Here is a 15,463-nt window from a genome sequence, read left to right on the forward strand (position 1 = left end):
GAAAGATCTTATGAATCCCACAGGGTTCAAAAATGATGAATGATCTCAGCTATCCAAAGCAAGAAAATAGTAGAACTTGAGATAAAGAAAGGGTTGGAGTGTCAAGCATTAATGCAAATACAACATCCTGCCAAAATGCATAAGTACATCATCCAACCTCTCCCCCCGCTCAGATCAGCTGTTTTTCCTGCTGAATATCTCCACTCACTGCCTGTTTCTGACACAAATGTCGCCTGTCATGTTTCTGGATGATTTCTAAGCGCTTATGCTGTTGTTCTGTTCGCTGCAGCTAGCGAGCTCGATCCACCTGCCCTTTAAGCCAATCAACAGCTTTAAAAATATTCAGCAACGCAGGTGAAGTTGTTTTTCAGGAGAGGCAGCCTACACTCTCAAGCATGACGTTGCTACAATGAGAGCATCATTCATCCGACTGAACTCAAATTTCCCCAATTTAAAAGATAAACGTAAATCCCTATTAACATAACTGAAAAGTTCAGGTAAAATCATTTTGCCCAGCTCGATTAAAGCTTTATTTGTACTCAGGGTCCTTCCACAAGAAGCTTTTCCAGTTTCAAAATGAAACCAAAAAAAGACTGAATCAGGTCATTTTATCAAAGAAATAAACCAAATAAGCCTACGTCAAAACAAGAGTAGGAGTATCCATCAAACATCAATCATATATTGTTTTCCCCATTAAGGGACTGACTGTATCGGCATAAAGGCTTTTGCTCCTGTTTTATATAGATATTGGGCTGCATGAATGTATTGCTGTTTAATATATAAAAAACGTGGATTGGTAAAGGGACCTTTACTTGTAGGCTATAGCACCTTTCTAGTCTTCCGACCACTCAAAGCCCTTTCACACACATTCACACATGTGAATGTGTGAATGTTTCTTTTCGATGTAGTGATGGAGTCCATCGAACAGATGATGTCATTCATACACATTCACACACCGATGCACGGCATCGGGAGCAATTTGGGGTTCAGTATCTTGCTCAAGGATACTTCAACATGTGGCGGGAGGAGCTGGGGATCGAACCAACAACCTTCAGATTAGGGGACTACCCGCTCTTCCTCTGAGTCACAGCCGCGTAAGAAACGTCTTATCTTATTTGCTGATTATTTATTTATAATAAAATAAAAAATAAGTAGGAGCGCTGGATTATTGCAATCTGAGATCTTTTCATTATCTTCTTCTCCGATCTTCCTGACGGAAACGGAATCTTGCGCGGTATAAGCAGATGCAGATGTAGGCCAGCGGTTTTCAAACTGAGGTCCGGGGACCAACAGGGGTCATTGAGCGGTCCCTAGTCAAAGGAGGGGATTCCTTAAGACAAAATCCGGGGGCTACACAGTGTTGTGTCCATATATTGTGGTCTTTGACATTAAAAAGTTTAGGATCTCCTGATGTAGGCTAGAGCTTTAAATGATTAATCATCAGCAGGTGTTACACCGATCTGAATAAATGAAAAGGCAATGCCAAATCATATTAAACTCTACCTGAAGATCTCAAATAAATCCCCAAAAGTCACAAAAACATAAAATGATGCTCTCATGCTGAATTTATCTTTCATTAAAACGAATAATCTCTACATTCTGATAAGTATTGGATCACATTTCCATTAGTGTTGTGCACAGTTATTTGTAAAAATGTTAAAGAAATATGTGAATTCAAATCTGACTTTTACAAGATTTACCATCCACTGTTTAGATCTTGGTGCTTTATAACTCATTTTAGTCATCGGACATCTGGATCTTAATTTATCAGAGAAATATTCTTAGCTAATGTTAGCAGCAGTACAGCTCACAGCTCCTTTGGGACATACTTTGTCTTCCCAACAGCGTAGGAGAAACAGTGATTTTTAAGGTGGAACTTCTTTATTCAGTGTTTTTTAGCAGTTTTAATCATGGTCCATTTGTTTTGTACAGGAGACCTCTGTGGATAATTGAAGGAATCCTAACTAGGAGAAGCCGACTGCAATGAGGCAAATTTGATTGTTTGTTTTTTGTGTATTTTTTGATTGTGGATGGCCTGTTTCTTTGTTGACTGTATGGTGTCTGCAGGTGCAGTGATGTGGATATTAATTTCCCCCTTGGAGGACAAGATTATACTTCCTGTTTTGTTAAATCATTATAATTTATATTTTTTAGCAGATAAAACTTAGGAAAACAAAGCAAACCTTTTTCCTACCATATTTACCAGTGTACACATCTAAATTATACGTTTAAACATTTTTATGAACTAATAGTTTTCATTATGGCAGATTTTAAGTGGTGCTGCATCCCCTTAGAACCCCAAACTCCAGTGCAAAGAGCATTTTCTCTACAACATGATCCAGGTGCTTCTACTTAGAAGTGCTTGTTAGGTTCCTTTGAGATCACAAGAGAGCAGCAAGAACCTTTTAGGTGCTACTCATACTTTTTTTATATAGACCCTTGGTTTGTCAGATGAGTTGAAGGATTATATCATTTCGATGCCATATCATCATACTGACCAGCAACATCATTTCCATATTTGGTGAGGGTGCATCCTGCAGATGAGAGGTGGTCTTTGTGACACTCTGAATGCTGCTACATTGTGTCAGCGCCCAGATGTGAGATGAGCCAGGACACAAAGCAGAGGTCAGCTAGGACCGTCAGCTTTCTGTCTGCTTTACAAAAACCCCCTTAAGGAGGAGGAGGGACAAGGGGGGCTCTGAGGTTAGGGGACACTTCCTATTCCGCTCTGTCTGCTCTGTTTACGCAGGGACGGGGGGGAATTAGTGCTGGGACACACAATAATCACACACACACACACACTTTGACTCTAACCGATCAGCAGTGGGAAATGAGAAACCTGGTTGAACTGTGACCTCCAGTTGGTGAGGATCACGAGGCAGAGGATCACAAAGAGAAACAGTCCAGCATGTACAGTAGGTTAGGATTCATATGTTTTACTCTCTCATATCTTTAAGAGACCATCTAACTGCTGTCTTAGCTAGACTTTTTGTTTCAGCTGTTGAAGGACCAAAGTGTAGGATTTAGTGGCATTTTGCAGTGCAGCTGCAAAAAACTGCAGTGTAGCTGCTGTAGAAACTACAACCACGAAATTGGCAAAAAACCCAAAAAGGTCCTATTTAGATCTTTTTCAGGTCATAATACACTAATGAAAACATACCTATGAATATTATATTTCTGTCAGTAGATCCTCCTAAATGTTACACACTGGACCTTTAAAGTTTCTGTGCTATTATATGCTGGTGGAACAGCTTTACTGCCAATGATAGGGAAAGGGTTCATATGTTTATTAAATGATTATGACTATGATTAGTTTCAGTGGAAATTATCTTGGGTGAAAAAACAAGCAGAGGCATTCAAAAAACAAACCTACAATTTGAGGTCAACCCTGTGTTGTGTTTTTTTTTTTTTTTATCAGCTTAACCCCTTCGGACCAACATTTATTCTACTAATTTTACTTTCTTATCCTTAGGCTAATTTCCCTTTGTATGTGCAGAAAGTTCAGGGGACACTTTTATATGTCAGTTTGCATGGCACTGTTTCAAAATGTTGTGTTGTATAAACTGTGGATCACGTTTCAATCAAACTCAACCACCAAACTCAGTGTATTGTGTTTAGTGTATATTAGGTCAGTATTGGTTCTACAAAAATATTCATTAAAAAATATATGCTGATTTAACAATCAATCAATATATCAATATTTGCCCACAAATGAAGATATTTGAATTCAGAAACATTGGTTGTGTTGTGCTCATTAAATAGAAATATGGGTTGCAGTTGAAATCAATATATTGTTTTATTTCCACATTTTTTCACATATATTTCCAAATACAGCTGTTTTCACTGAACTTAAGTCTAACACTTAGTCTAAATTAATGTGTTAAATCTCACAGCATTTGACACCAAACTGGGGTGGCCTCTTTTCCTCATGGAGCTAGAAAGCTTATGTCGGCAGACAAACAAACAAATTCATTATATATAAAACCTTTATATATAAAACATATAAAATCTCATTTTAAAATCACGTTTAAAACCTACTTTTTTGGCTTTTGATTGATTCATTTTATTCTGTTTGTGTTTTGTAATGTGTTTAGCATTTTTATTATTATTATTATTATTATTATTATTATTGTGTGAACATTTTGTGAACTGCTCTCTGCAAAAATGACAAAAAAGCTGTAATGCTTCCTGTTGTTAGTGTTTTTAGCTTGTTGTGTTAAGGCTATGGTCACACTGCAAGCCTTAGTATTCAGTTCTGTTTTTTTGTTGTTTTCTTTTATTGGTCAGATCAGATCTGTTTGGCTGCATTATTTTTTCTGATATGACTGTTCACACTGAGGTCACATTGCAAAACAAACATCAGACCTGAAACTGATGGCCCAAATCAGAATTGAAAAGATAAGATTTAGTGGGATTTGTACTCTTCATACTGTTGTGAAAAAACAGATCTGAGTCACATATGAACAAAAAAATATTTTGGGCCACTTGTGCCTACAGTGTGAATGTAAACTGACAAAATGTTTAGATTGCATTAGTGCATTTCAGATGTGATTAACTGTTGTGCAGAGTTGAACGTCAGTAAAGAGGATTGTCTGAAACTTTTTGAAGCAGTGAACTAAAAAATAAAGCATTTTCCTATCAGAGTTGCAGGATAAAAGAGATGGAAGACAACAGCATGAACTGTTAAATCTACAGCCCCAGTCCCCTTACAGTAAAGTCCTACCTGCACACTCTCCTTGTCCTCCTCTCCCAGCTCTTCTGGCACCACTCAGCTGTGCTGTCTTTCTCTCCTGGCCTCTGTCTGCATGTTCAAAAGGCCATGAGCAGGCTTGTTGCTATCAGTTACTGCTATAATCCTCCTGATCGTTGTGCCGTGGATAAACCCAGTGTAAAAGCAGCCTGCAGGCCAGACTGACGGGCCTCCCAGGCTCCAGCGGAGCTTGGCATCCCGGACTGTCGCTCCGTCCTGCATGAGTTCACAGCGGTGACGGCTGACAAAGGAGGGTTTTCCTCTGTTGCTTTTTTAATTTTAGAAAGGCCTGCCTAACTTTCTCCTCTTTAGAAGAAAGGGATGCAGCACAAACAGGGTTCTACAGCCGTAGACAAACCAGGTTGTTTTTTAAGTTTAATTCATTTCAATTCAATTCAATTTTATTTGTATAGCGCCAAATCATAACAGAAGTTATCTCAGGACACTTTTCAAAATAGAGCAGGTCTTGACCATACCCATTATAAAATTACCCAACAGTTCCCACCATGAGCAAGCACTTGGCGATGGCAGCAAGAGAAAGACTGGGGTAAAGAGAGAAGGACAGAGACAGAGACAAAGGTGCACAGCAGTAGCAACAACTACACAAATAGTAGTGATTGATGGTGATAATGATGATGAACATGAAGAAGATGATGACGACGAGAACAACAACGATGAGGGAAAATGAGCAGTGATTATAGTAATAATAGTAACTGTAGTAATAATCATAGTAATAATAACAATAACAATAATATCAGTGATATTAGCAATGGCAGTCAAGCAGGACCATGGCAGGAGGCTCCACCAGGATCCATGAGAACCTGCGAGACGAGAAAGCACAAGAACTCTGGGGAAGAAGTGAAGTTAGTAACATGCATTAATGGGACATGAATGAGCGCAGAAAGAGAGAGGAAGGGAGGAGCTCAGTGCACCATGGGAAATCCCCCGATAGTCTAGGCCTATAGCAGCATAACTAAGGGATGGTTCAGGACTCACCTGATCCAGCCCTAACTATAAGCTTTATCAAAGAGGAATGTCTTAAGCCTACTCTTGAATGTGGAGAGGGTGTCTGCCTCCCGAACCACAACTGGAAGCTGGTTCCACAGGAGAGGAGCTTGGTAACTGAAGGCTCTGGCTCCTGTTCTACTTTTAGAGACTATAGGAACCACAAGTAGCCCAGCATTCAGAGAACGTAGTGTTCTAGTGGGGTAATAGGGTACTATGAGCTCTTTAAGATATGAAGGGGCCTGACCATGAAGAGCTTTATAGGTGAGGAGGAGGATTTTAAATTCTATTCTACATTTTATAGGGAGCCAGTGCAGAGAAGCTAGTACAGGAGAGATGTGATCTCTTTTTCTAGTTCCTGTCAGTTCTCGTGCTGCAGCGTTCTGAATTAATTGGAGCGTTTTAATGGACTTATTGGGGCAAACTGATAATAAGGAATTGCAGTAATCCAGCCTAGAAGAAGTCTAATTTTTGTAATGTTACGTAATGAAAAAAGGCAGTCCTGGAGGTTTGCTTTATGTTGGAGTTAAAGGACTCTAAATCCTGACTGAAAATCCTCAAATAAACTATTGTTATGTAGAAAGTCACACAACTGTTTAGCGACTACTTTCTCCAGAATCTTAGAGAGGAAGGGGAGGTTAGAAATCGGTCTATAGTTGGCTAAAACCCCTGGGTCAAGAGTGGGCTTTTTAAGAAGGGGTTTAATTACAGCTACTTTAAAGGACTGTGGTACATATCCTGATAATAAAGAGAGATTAATCATATCCAGTAAAGAAGTGCCAATTAAAGGTAAGACTTCTTTAAGCAGCCTAGTTTTATCCCTATTTGCAGTTCTATTTCATATTTTTATAAAAGCTATTTTATTTCTACTTTTGCTACTGTGTTATAGGTTAATTTTAATTTTAATGTATGTTTAATGTATGTCTAATGTATGTTTGTATGCTGCTACTGGATGCTTGAATTTCCCTCAATCTATCTATCTATCTATCTATCTATCTATCTATCTATCTATCTATCTATCTATCTATCTATCTATCTATCTATCTATCTATCTATCTATCTATCTAGTTAGGATGGGGTCTAACAGACAGGTTGATGGCTTCGATGTAGAAATTATTGAAGTTAGTTGATGAAGATCGATAGCAGACAAACAGTTTATATATCTGATTTTACATTAGTTAAAGTTCCTGAACTTGGAGAGACAGCGATACCTGTTGAGGGCATTTGGTTATTAATTTTGTCTCTAATAGTAATAATTTTATTAAAAAAGAAGCTTGAAAAGTCGTTGCTACAGAGGGTTAAGGGGATGGGAATTTATCAAAAGTGAAATGTTTAAAACCACACCTGCCTCACTTTATTCAGATGGCCGAGTATTTGTAACATTTCAACAGCTTGTTAGATTCAACAACCGTTACAAAACCATCTCTATGGGGACCATCTAAATAAAGTGTTACTGTGACATTTCTCACATATGATTTTTTTTTAAAAAAAACACCAACACTTTATTTGTCCAAAACAAATTTTGGACACTTTGTGGTTTATTTTATCCTATTAATTTTAAGTGATAAGTGTTATAAAAAAGGTAGACAGGATCGGTTTTGTGCAAATCAAATTAAAGCCATTTTTAAATCCAAGTTATGATGTGTTTCATTAGGAATTGCATTACTAAGACATTTGTTTAATTAGTCATAATTTGAACTCATTGTCTGAAGAGACAATTTTTAAATGACGACGAAGGACGAGGTTTTACTGTACCTTACTTTACCACAAAGTGAAAGACTGAAAAGGAAGTCACTGTAGAGTTTTACCAGTAATATGACCTTGACCTGATGCATAACGACCATCTCCTTTTACTTTCCATTATCTTCCACCACATTCTGTCATTTTGCACCAACCACCAGGCTACAGCTATTATTATTCCAGCTAAATATCATACTTTAAATGCCCTAATTAAAACTGTGTTGCCTCGTCTCTTTAATCTGATGGTGCTGATTGAATCTGGGTGGCAGTAAGTACCACTGTCTGTAAAACCCTGGGGAAGTTTTCTATTAGACAATCTCTGGCTTCTTTCTCTCCACTATGGCTCTTGGAGGTCATTCTCTCTTTTTCAATTAACACCCTGGTATTAAAATGTACTGTTGCTCCATAATGTCTGATGACAACATCTCATCTACAGAGAATACACCGGCAGTGTGTAGAGTAGGTCTGTTTCAACATGTTAGAGTTCTCTCATTGCTTTTGTGCTCAAGGCCTGTTGAATGTTTCTCTATATTTGCATGAAGCTCTCCCTGCTATGATGGTTTTATAAAATCATTTCAGCATTTCATTCATTTCTGCGACTAAAACTAAATTAAATTGTTATTTTTTAAATTCAGACTTTGAATACCTGAACACAAGCGATATTCACAGAGCCTTCACTCTCTGATAAACAGCCTCGTCCTGCATTAGAAGACAACCACAGACCTAATAGAACAATGAAATGGAAACACTGAATTTGTCAACAAAAGAAGCCTATTGCATGATTGTTAAAAAAATTTGTAATACAGACTGATAATTGTATAAAAAGTTCCTAAAAATATCAGGGAAACTCACAGGAGTTTATATTCACAGGAAATTATCTGCTCAAAATTCATCCAAATGACTTGTTTTACACAAACTTCCTGCAGTTATTGTGTTCACTGTTTGGGTTCACTGTACAGTTTATCAGTTGTCCTCTACCGTTATTGTTATGCATTGAATATAGTATGAAACATCAATAAAACATGTCACTTAGTCAGTTTACTCAATGATAGAAAAGGGGTCCCTTAAGGAAAAAGGTTGAAACCAGTGTGATGGAAGATATTTGGAGGGCTGATAGGACCCTCTTGTTCTGACCAATGAGAGTTCTTCTTACTTCTATGTGGCTGGGTTTAAATTAATGAGTGTACACAAAGAAGCATTAGACACTTTAAACTCTAAAACTAGACACAAGGTAAGGGGGACACATTAGTGATGAAATAACAACACATTCAATTTAATCAATTTTTATATTCAGCAATAATAATAGAGCTCCTGATTCTTGGCTCTGGTGTTCTTCTTAAACAGGGTCTCTTGTCTGTGTCTTTCCTTTTCTTGTTGGACAGTGACCTGTGGGAGCATCATCAATTCCACACATTAGTAAACCAGAAACATTAAAAGGTGAAGTTCTTGAGGACAATCAGCTACTTGATAATCCAAACCAAACCTGAGTGTGAAAACAGCAGATTGACTTGTTGTCATAAGAGAACCTACCTTCATCTGCAAGAGCTACCTGTGCATCCTTGTCTTCTTCTACTTCTGTCGTCTGTCTGTCTTCCTCTGCATTTGGACAGTGCTCTGACCATCTGTGTACAATAAATGTTGTTTGAATCTCTTTTTTTTTAACAGTAAATTAACCCCCTCCAAATCATGTCCAATCTTGTCATATGTTCTGTGGAATTAAACTGATCCAGGCGTGAGTGTTGCCATTAGAGAACCTACTTGCGCTTGTGTGCAACCCACTTTCCCCCCCAGTCTGTCCTCTGACTGTCTGCCTGTCTTGTGGGACAGCCATTAGAGTTGGACCCTCAGAGGTTCTCTGGGGCACAGAGCAGCTACCTTTGTTGTTCTGCAGGTCTCTCCTCTTCCTTTCTGGGCTTTAGTGCAGAAGAAAAATGTGTTGAAATATTTAATACTCAGTGTAAATCATCGACAGGGAAGGGATGGTACACCTATCTACTGCTGCACACAGCAGTCACATTGTCCAAATGTCTTCTGTGTAGATGCTGCCTTTGGGCCTCCGGTGGTTTCACTGCTGCCCTGAAGGTGTCTCTTGGCCTCTACAACTGATGGAGACTGGGCCAGTCTGTGTCTCTGGGCTTGGGAAAAGGACAACTTTGTCCTTTGATATGGGAAGGGCTGTACTGGACAGAGACATCCTTTGTTAAAATTCGGAAACAGAATATTTGGATAGTTTAAAAAACTACAACTAAAAGCATTAAAGTCAAAGTGTTTGTGCTTTTACTGCTGATACCAACAGGTCAGTGGGCTCCACATTACATTACTGCCAATGTATCCTTATTAAGTGTTCATCAAACATTTCAACCAGTAATTTAGATCATCCCAGTAAGACCAGTCCTCCAGTGTGTGCCAAGTGGGGAGCAGATTCCACAGTCTTTCTCATTCAATCTCCCCACCCTGCTTCTTCTCCCACACCAGCAGCCATCTTGTCGCAGCTTTAGGCTTTGTCACTCAAAATGAAAACTATGGATTGTTACACTAGTTACCTTGTTATAAGTGAAAACATAAATATTAAAATGTGTCTCTGGTAGATCATCCATGAGTCCCCACTATGTCAGATATACTGTACAGAGTAAAAGAGTGAGTTCACCCAAACTAAGAAATATATATATTTTAGCTATCTTCCAGGCATGTAGGAGAAACTATGGTAGATGGGAAACTTGCAAAAAATGCAAAAGGCCCTATGTAGTACCAGTGTTTGGGTTGTCCATTCTTGGCTACTGTAAAAACATGGATGTTAAACATTGTGGGCTGTAGAAGAGGACCCCCTCTGTAGATTACAAAAAAGGTAACAAAAACACAATATACACTAATGAAAACATACCTATGAATATAATATTCTATTTCTCTATACTCAAGTGTATCAGTATTTTCTTACACCCATAGTTGTTTTGATATACACAGATTATTTTTCATTTAAAACTAGCAGCAGCTCATTCAGGTGAACAGAGATAAAGTGGTCAGATTGGAATGCGCTTATGAAGATACTCCTATACCTGTGAACGTAAAAAACACTACATGGGTAAACGCTCCTTAATCAGTGTGCTACATCATGTCAGATTTGTGCTGAAAGAGAGATGTCTAAATCTAATAGGTGTATGGTCATCAGGTGATTAGCCTCGGCATTAATGTAGCTGTCAGACAGCTCCTCCAATTACTTCTCTCGATTGGCTGCAGCTCAGTTTGTCAAGGTCTTTTAGCACTGATGCATCCCACAATTCACTGTCTACAGTCGCACACAGAGACTTAACTGTGTTTGTGTGCTTTACAGTTGACTTGACACCTACTAATGAATGACGTAACTAACTACTGCAGGAACAAATTGTCGAAGAAATTACATCTTAGAAAATCAGAATTACACATCCTTCAGTGGAAAAGCAGAAACTGTCTGATGGTGGTTGTGACAGAAATGGGCTGGTGGGGGTAATGTTTATGTTAAAGTGAGAATGATCAGGTTACAAAAATAATGGTGATGGCCGTGTATCCATGCTGCTTCTGTCATATCAGCCAGGGACGTGCACAAACATTTTGAGGGGATGTTGCTTTGCTAGCTAAGATTGATTCATGATAGAATAATATATGGCAATATTGACTGACGTAACTTAATGTTTATTAACATCAAACCAGGTTTTGAGAATTTCCAGTTCCCTTTCAATAGCATACAAAAGTTTCTTTGAATTTTCCCTGAGCCTAATTAAATTGTATCGTCTGCAAAAATGACAAATTTTAACAATTTAGTAACATTGCAAATGTCCCTAATATAAAGTATAAATAGTTGTGAACCAGTCACTGATCCCTGGGGTACACATTGCTGTCTATTTTCCCAGGAGCTTTTCTGCCAAGAGGAATCAAGGAAATGTATTCATCATTATACAACAGAAGGTTGTATAATGGAATCAGAGTTTGCAGTCCCTTCATGCTACACACATTACATTTATAAAATAAAATAAAATAAATAAACATAAATAAACCAATACAGTTATTTATGGTAAATGGTAAATGGACCTGTACTTGTATAGCGCCTTTCAAGTCTTCTGACCACTCAAAGCGCTTTTACACTACGTGCCACATTCGCCCTTTCACACACATTCACACAGTGATGGCAAAGTCCATCGAACAGAAACTAACATTCATACACACTCACACACCGATGCACGGCATCAGGAGCAATTTGGGGTTCGGTATCTTGCTCAAGGATACTTCAACATGTGGCACCAGGAGCTGGAGATCGAACCCACAACCTTCCGATTTAGGAAAGACCCGCTCTGCCTCTGAGCCACAGCTATATATATATATACATATATACAGTGGGTACGGAAAGTATTCAGACCCCTTTAAAATTTTCACTCTTTGTTTCATTGCAGCCATTTGCTAAAATCAAAAAAGTTCATTTTATTTCTCATTAATGTACACTCAGCACCCCATCTTGACAGAAAAAAACAGATATGTAGAAACTTTTGCAAATTTATTAAAAAAGAAAAACTGAAATATCACATGGTCATAAGTATTCAGACCCTTTGCTGTGACACTCATATATAACTCACATGCTGTCCATTTCCTCTGATCCTCCTTGAGATGGTTCTGCTCCTTCATTGGAGTCTAGCTGTGTTTAATTAAACTGATTGGACTTGATTAGGAAAGGCACACACCTGTCTATATAAGACCTTACAGCTCACAGTGCATGTCAGAGCAAATGAGAATCATGAGGTCGAAGGAACTACCCAAGGAGCTCAGAGACAGAATTGTGGCAAGGCACAGATCTGGCCAAGGTTACAAAAGAATTTCTGCAGCACTCAAGGTTCCTAAGAGCACAGTGGCCTCCATAATCCTTAAATGGAAGAAGTTTGGGACGACCAGAACTCTTTCTAGACCTGGCCGTCCAGCCAAACTGAGCAATCGTGGGAGAAGAGCCTTGGTGAGAGAGGTAAAGAAGAACCCAAAGATCACTGTGGCTGAGCTCCAGAGATGCAGTAGGGAGATGGGAGAAAGTTCCACAAAGTCAACTATCACTGCAGCCCTCCACCAGTTGGGGCTTTATGGCAGAGTGGCCCGACGGAAGCCTCTCCTCAGTGCAAGACACATGAAAGCCCGCATAGAGTTTGCCAAAAAACACATGAAGGACTCCCAGACTATGAGAAATAAGATTCTCTGGTCTGATGAGACCAAGATTGAACTTTTTGGCGTTAATTCGAAGCGGTATGTGTGGAGAAAACCAGGCACTGCTCATCACCTGCCCAATACAATCCCAACAGTGAAACATGGTGGTGGCAGCATCATGCTATGGGGATGTTTTTCAGCTGCAGGGACAGGACGACTGGTTGCAATTGAAGGAAAGATGAATGCGGCCAAGTACAGAGATATCCTGGAAGAAAACCTCTTCCAGAGTGCTCAGGACCTCAGACTGGGCCGAAGGTTCACCTTCCAACAAGACAATAACCCTAAGCACACAGCTAAAATAACAAAGGAGTGGCTTCGGAACAACTCTGTGACCATTCTTGACTGGCCCAGCCAGAGCCCTGACCTAAACCCAATTGAGCATCTCTGGAGAGATCTGAAAATGGCTGTCCACCAACGTTCACCATCCAACCTGACAAGGTGGGGAGAGGATCTGCAAGGAAGAATGGAAGAGGATCCCCAAATCCAGGTGTGAAAAACTTGTTGCATCCTTCCCAAGAAGACTCATGGCTGTAGTAGCTCAAAAGGGTGCTTCTACTCAATACTGAGCAAAGGGTCTGAATACTTATGACCATGTGATATTTCAGGTTTTCTTTTTTAATAAATTTGCAAAAATTTCTACATTTCTGGTTTTTTTTCTGTTAAGATGGGGTGCTGAGTGTACTTTAATAAGAAATAAAATGAACTTTTTTAATTTTAGCAAATGGCTGCAATGAAACAAAGAGTGAAAAATGTAAAGGTCTGAATACTTTCCGTACCCACTGTATATAGGAAATCATTCCGCAGTGCATCTTTTGACTAGCATGGCTCCTATCTAGCTCTCTTCCTCTCCTCCTGGGGCAACCCTGTCTCGTAGAAATTACGTCTTTATATTACTAAATTGTTTTCATGTTTGCGTTATGGTGAAAACATAATGTGTTCAGAGACATTTTTTGAAACGCTTATGTAACACTGTGGAGTCACAAGGAGGTGGTCGGGGTGTGTGGTGGACATACAAAGTGCTGGGTTGTCACACCACAGTCCAGAGTTCATTATTAGTTAATTAACAAGATTTCCTTATTAATAGAAAACGTAATGTGGTTGGCATTACATTTCAAAACATAGGTAACCACAGGTAATATGAGAAGTTTGAAGGAACTAGCCAACTGACTGCAGCATCTGAATGTGCAGCCGTGCAATAGACAAAATCTCCTCGTCCAGGCAATTTGAACAATTTTGGCTTAGCCCTTAAAAATATATTAAAACAAAAATTTGGGGAGTTTGAGGGCACTACCAGCCGCTGTCTGTACATGTGTAGTTGTTTCCATGGCAGAGGCTATGCATTTTTGTCAGTTGTTGGCTCAGTGGTGCCAGAATGAGCCTCAAAGTGGGCAGGGCATCCAGCTTTGAATGATGTAATAAGCCAATTAACTTTTTAATGTCAACTTCCTTTTAATCTCAACCTAGCCTACAGTACAACTGAAATATATTGAGAAATCAATGTCGTCAATATCCATCCATCTTCTGGATGCCCTCAGTCTGTAGTTTGAGGTTGTACAAGTTCATCAGGCTGTAATTATCGTAGAGGTCAATATAGGTCATTTTATATAGACAATCATGGACAATCATCACACATAAATACAATTGGGCTCATTGACTCCACAAGAGTCTTAGTTTTCCAGTCATACCCAATTTATGCAATTCCAATACTGTTTAGGACCCCTCTATGCAGAAGTAGACTGGTACGCTATTTTCATTCAGATGTGTTGAGGTGTCAAAGGTCAAGGGACCCTTTGAAAATAGCCATGACAGTTTTTACATCGCCAATTTAAAAAAAGGTGCACAGCAACAACAGTAGCAACAACTACACTAGAAGGGACTGATGGTGATGATGAACATGAAGAAAATGATGACGACGACAACAGCCACAATGATGAGGGACGATGAGCAAAGATAATAGTAATAATAGTAACTGTAATAATAATAATAATAATAATAATAATAATATCAGTAATATTAGCAGTGGCAGTCAAGCAGGACCATGGCAGGAGGCTCCACCAAGATCCATGAGAACCTGCCAGACGAGAAAGTACAAGAACTCCGGGGAAGAAGTGAAGTTAGTAACATGCATTAATGGGACATGAATGAGTGCAGAAAGAGAGGGAGAGGAAGAGAGGAGCTCAGTGCATCATGGGAAATCCCCTGGCAGTCTAGGCCTATAGCAGCATAACTAAGGGATGGTTCAGGACTACCTGTGCCAGCCCTAACTATAATCTTTATCAAAGAGGAACATCTTTACCTACGTGGAGATGGTGTCTGCCTCTCAAACCAAAAACCATTCTGAATTAATTGGAACATCTTAATAGACTTATTGGGGCAGCCTGATAATACGGATTGCAGTAATCCAAATAAATGAATGGACTAGTTTTTCTGCATCCATCTGTGGCAGGACGTGTCTAATTATGCAATGTTACGTGAATGAAAGAAGGCAGTCCTGGAGGTTTGCTTTATGTTGGAATGAAAGGACATGTCCTGATCGAAGATAACTCCACGATTCCTGACAGTGGTGCTGGAGGCCAAGGAAATTCCGTCCAGAGTAGCTATATCTTTAGACAGTGAGTCTCTGAGGTTGCAGGACATCCAGATTTTTATGTCCTTAAGACATGTTTGTAATTTAGTTAACTGATTAAGTTCATCAGGCTTGATTGATAGATATAACTGGGTATCATCTGCATAACTTTGAAAGTTAATGGAGTA

General features: G+C 39.1%; 1 protein-coding gene across 1 annotated transcript in view; it reads right to left on the reverse strand.

Moving 5' to 3' along the window:
• si:ch211-207d6.2 (sickle tail protein homolog) overlaps positions 1-15,463 on the reverse strand; it is a 286,466-nt gene that overhangs the window by 158,854 nt on the left and 112,149 nt on the right. The gene's annotated exons all lie outside the window — the stretch shown is intronic.

Source organism: Dicentrarchus labrax, unplaced genomic scaffold (genome assembly GCF_905237075.1).
Source record: "Dicentrarchus labrax unplaced genomic scaffold, dlabrax2021, whole genome shotgun sequence".
In the NCBI taxonomy this organism is placed as follows: Eukaryota; Metazoa; Chordata; class Actinopteri; family Moronidae; genus Dicentrarchus; species Dicentrarchus labrax.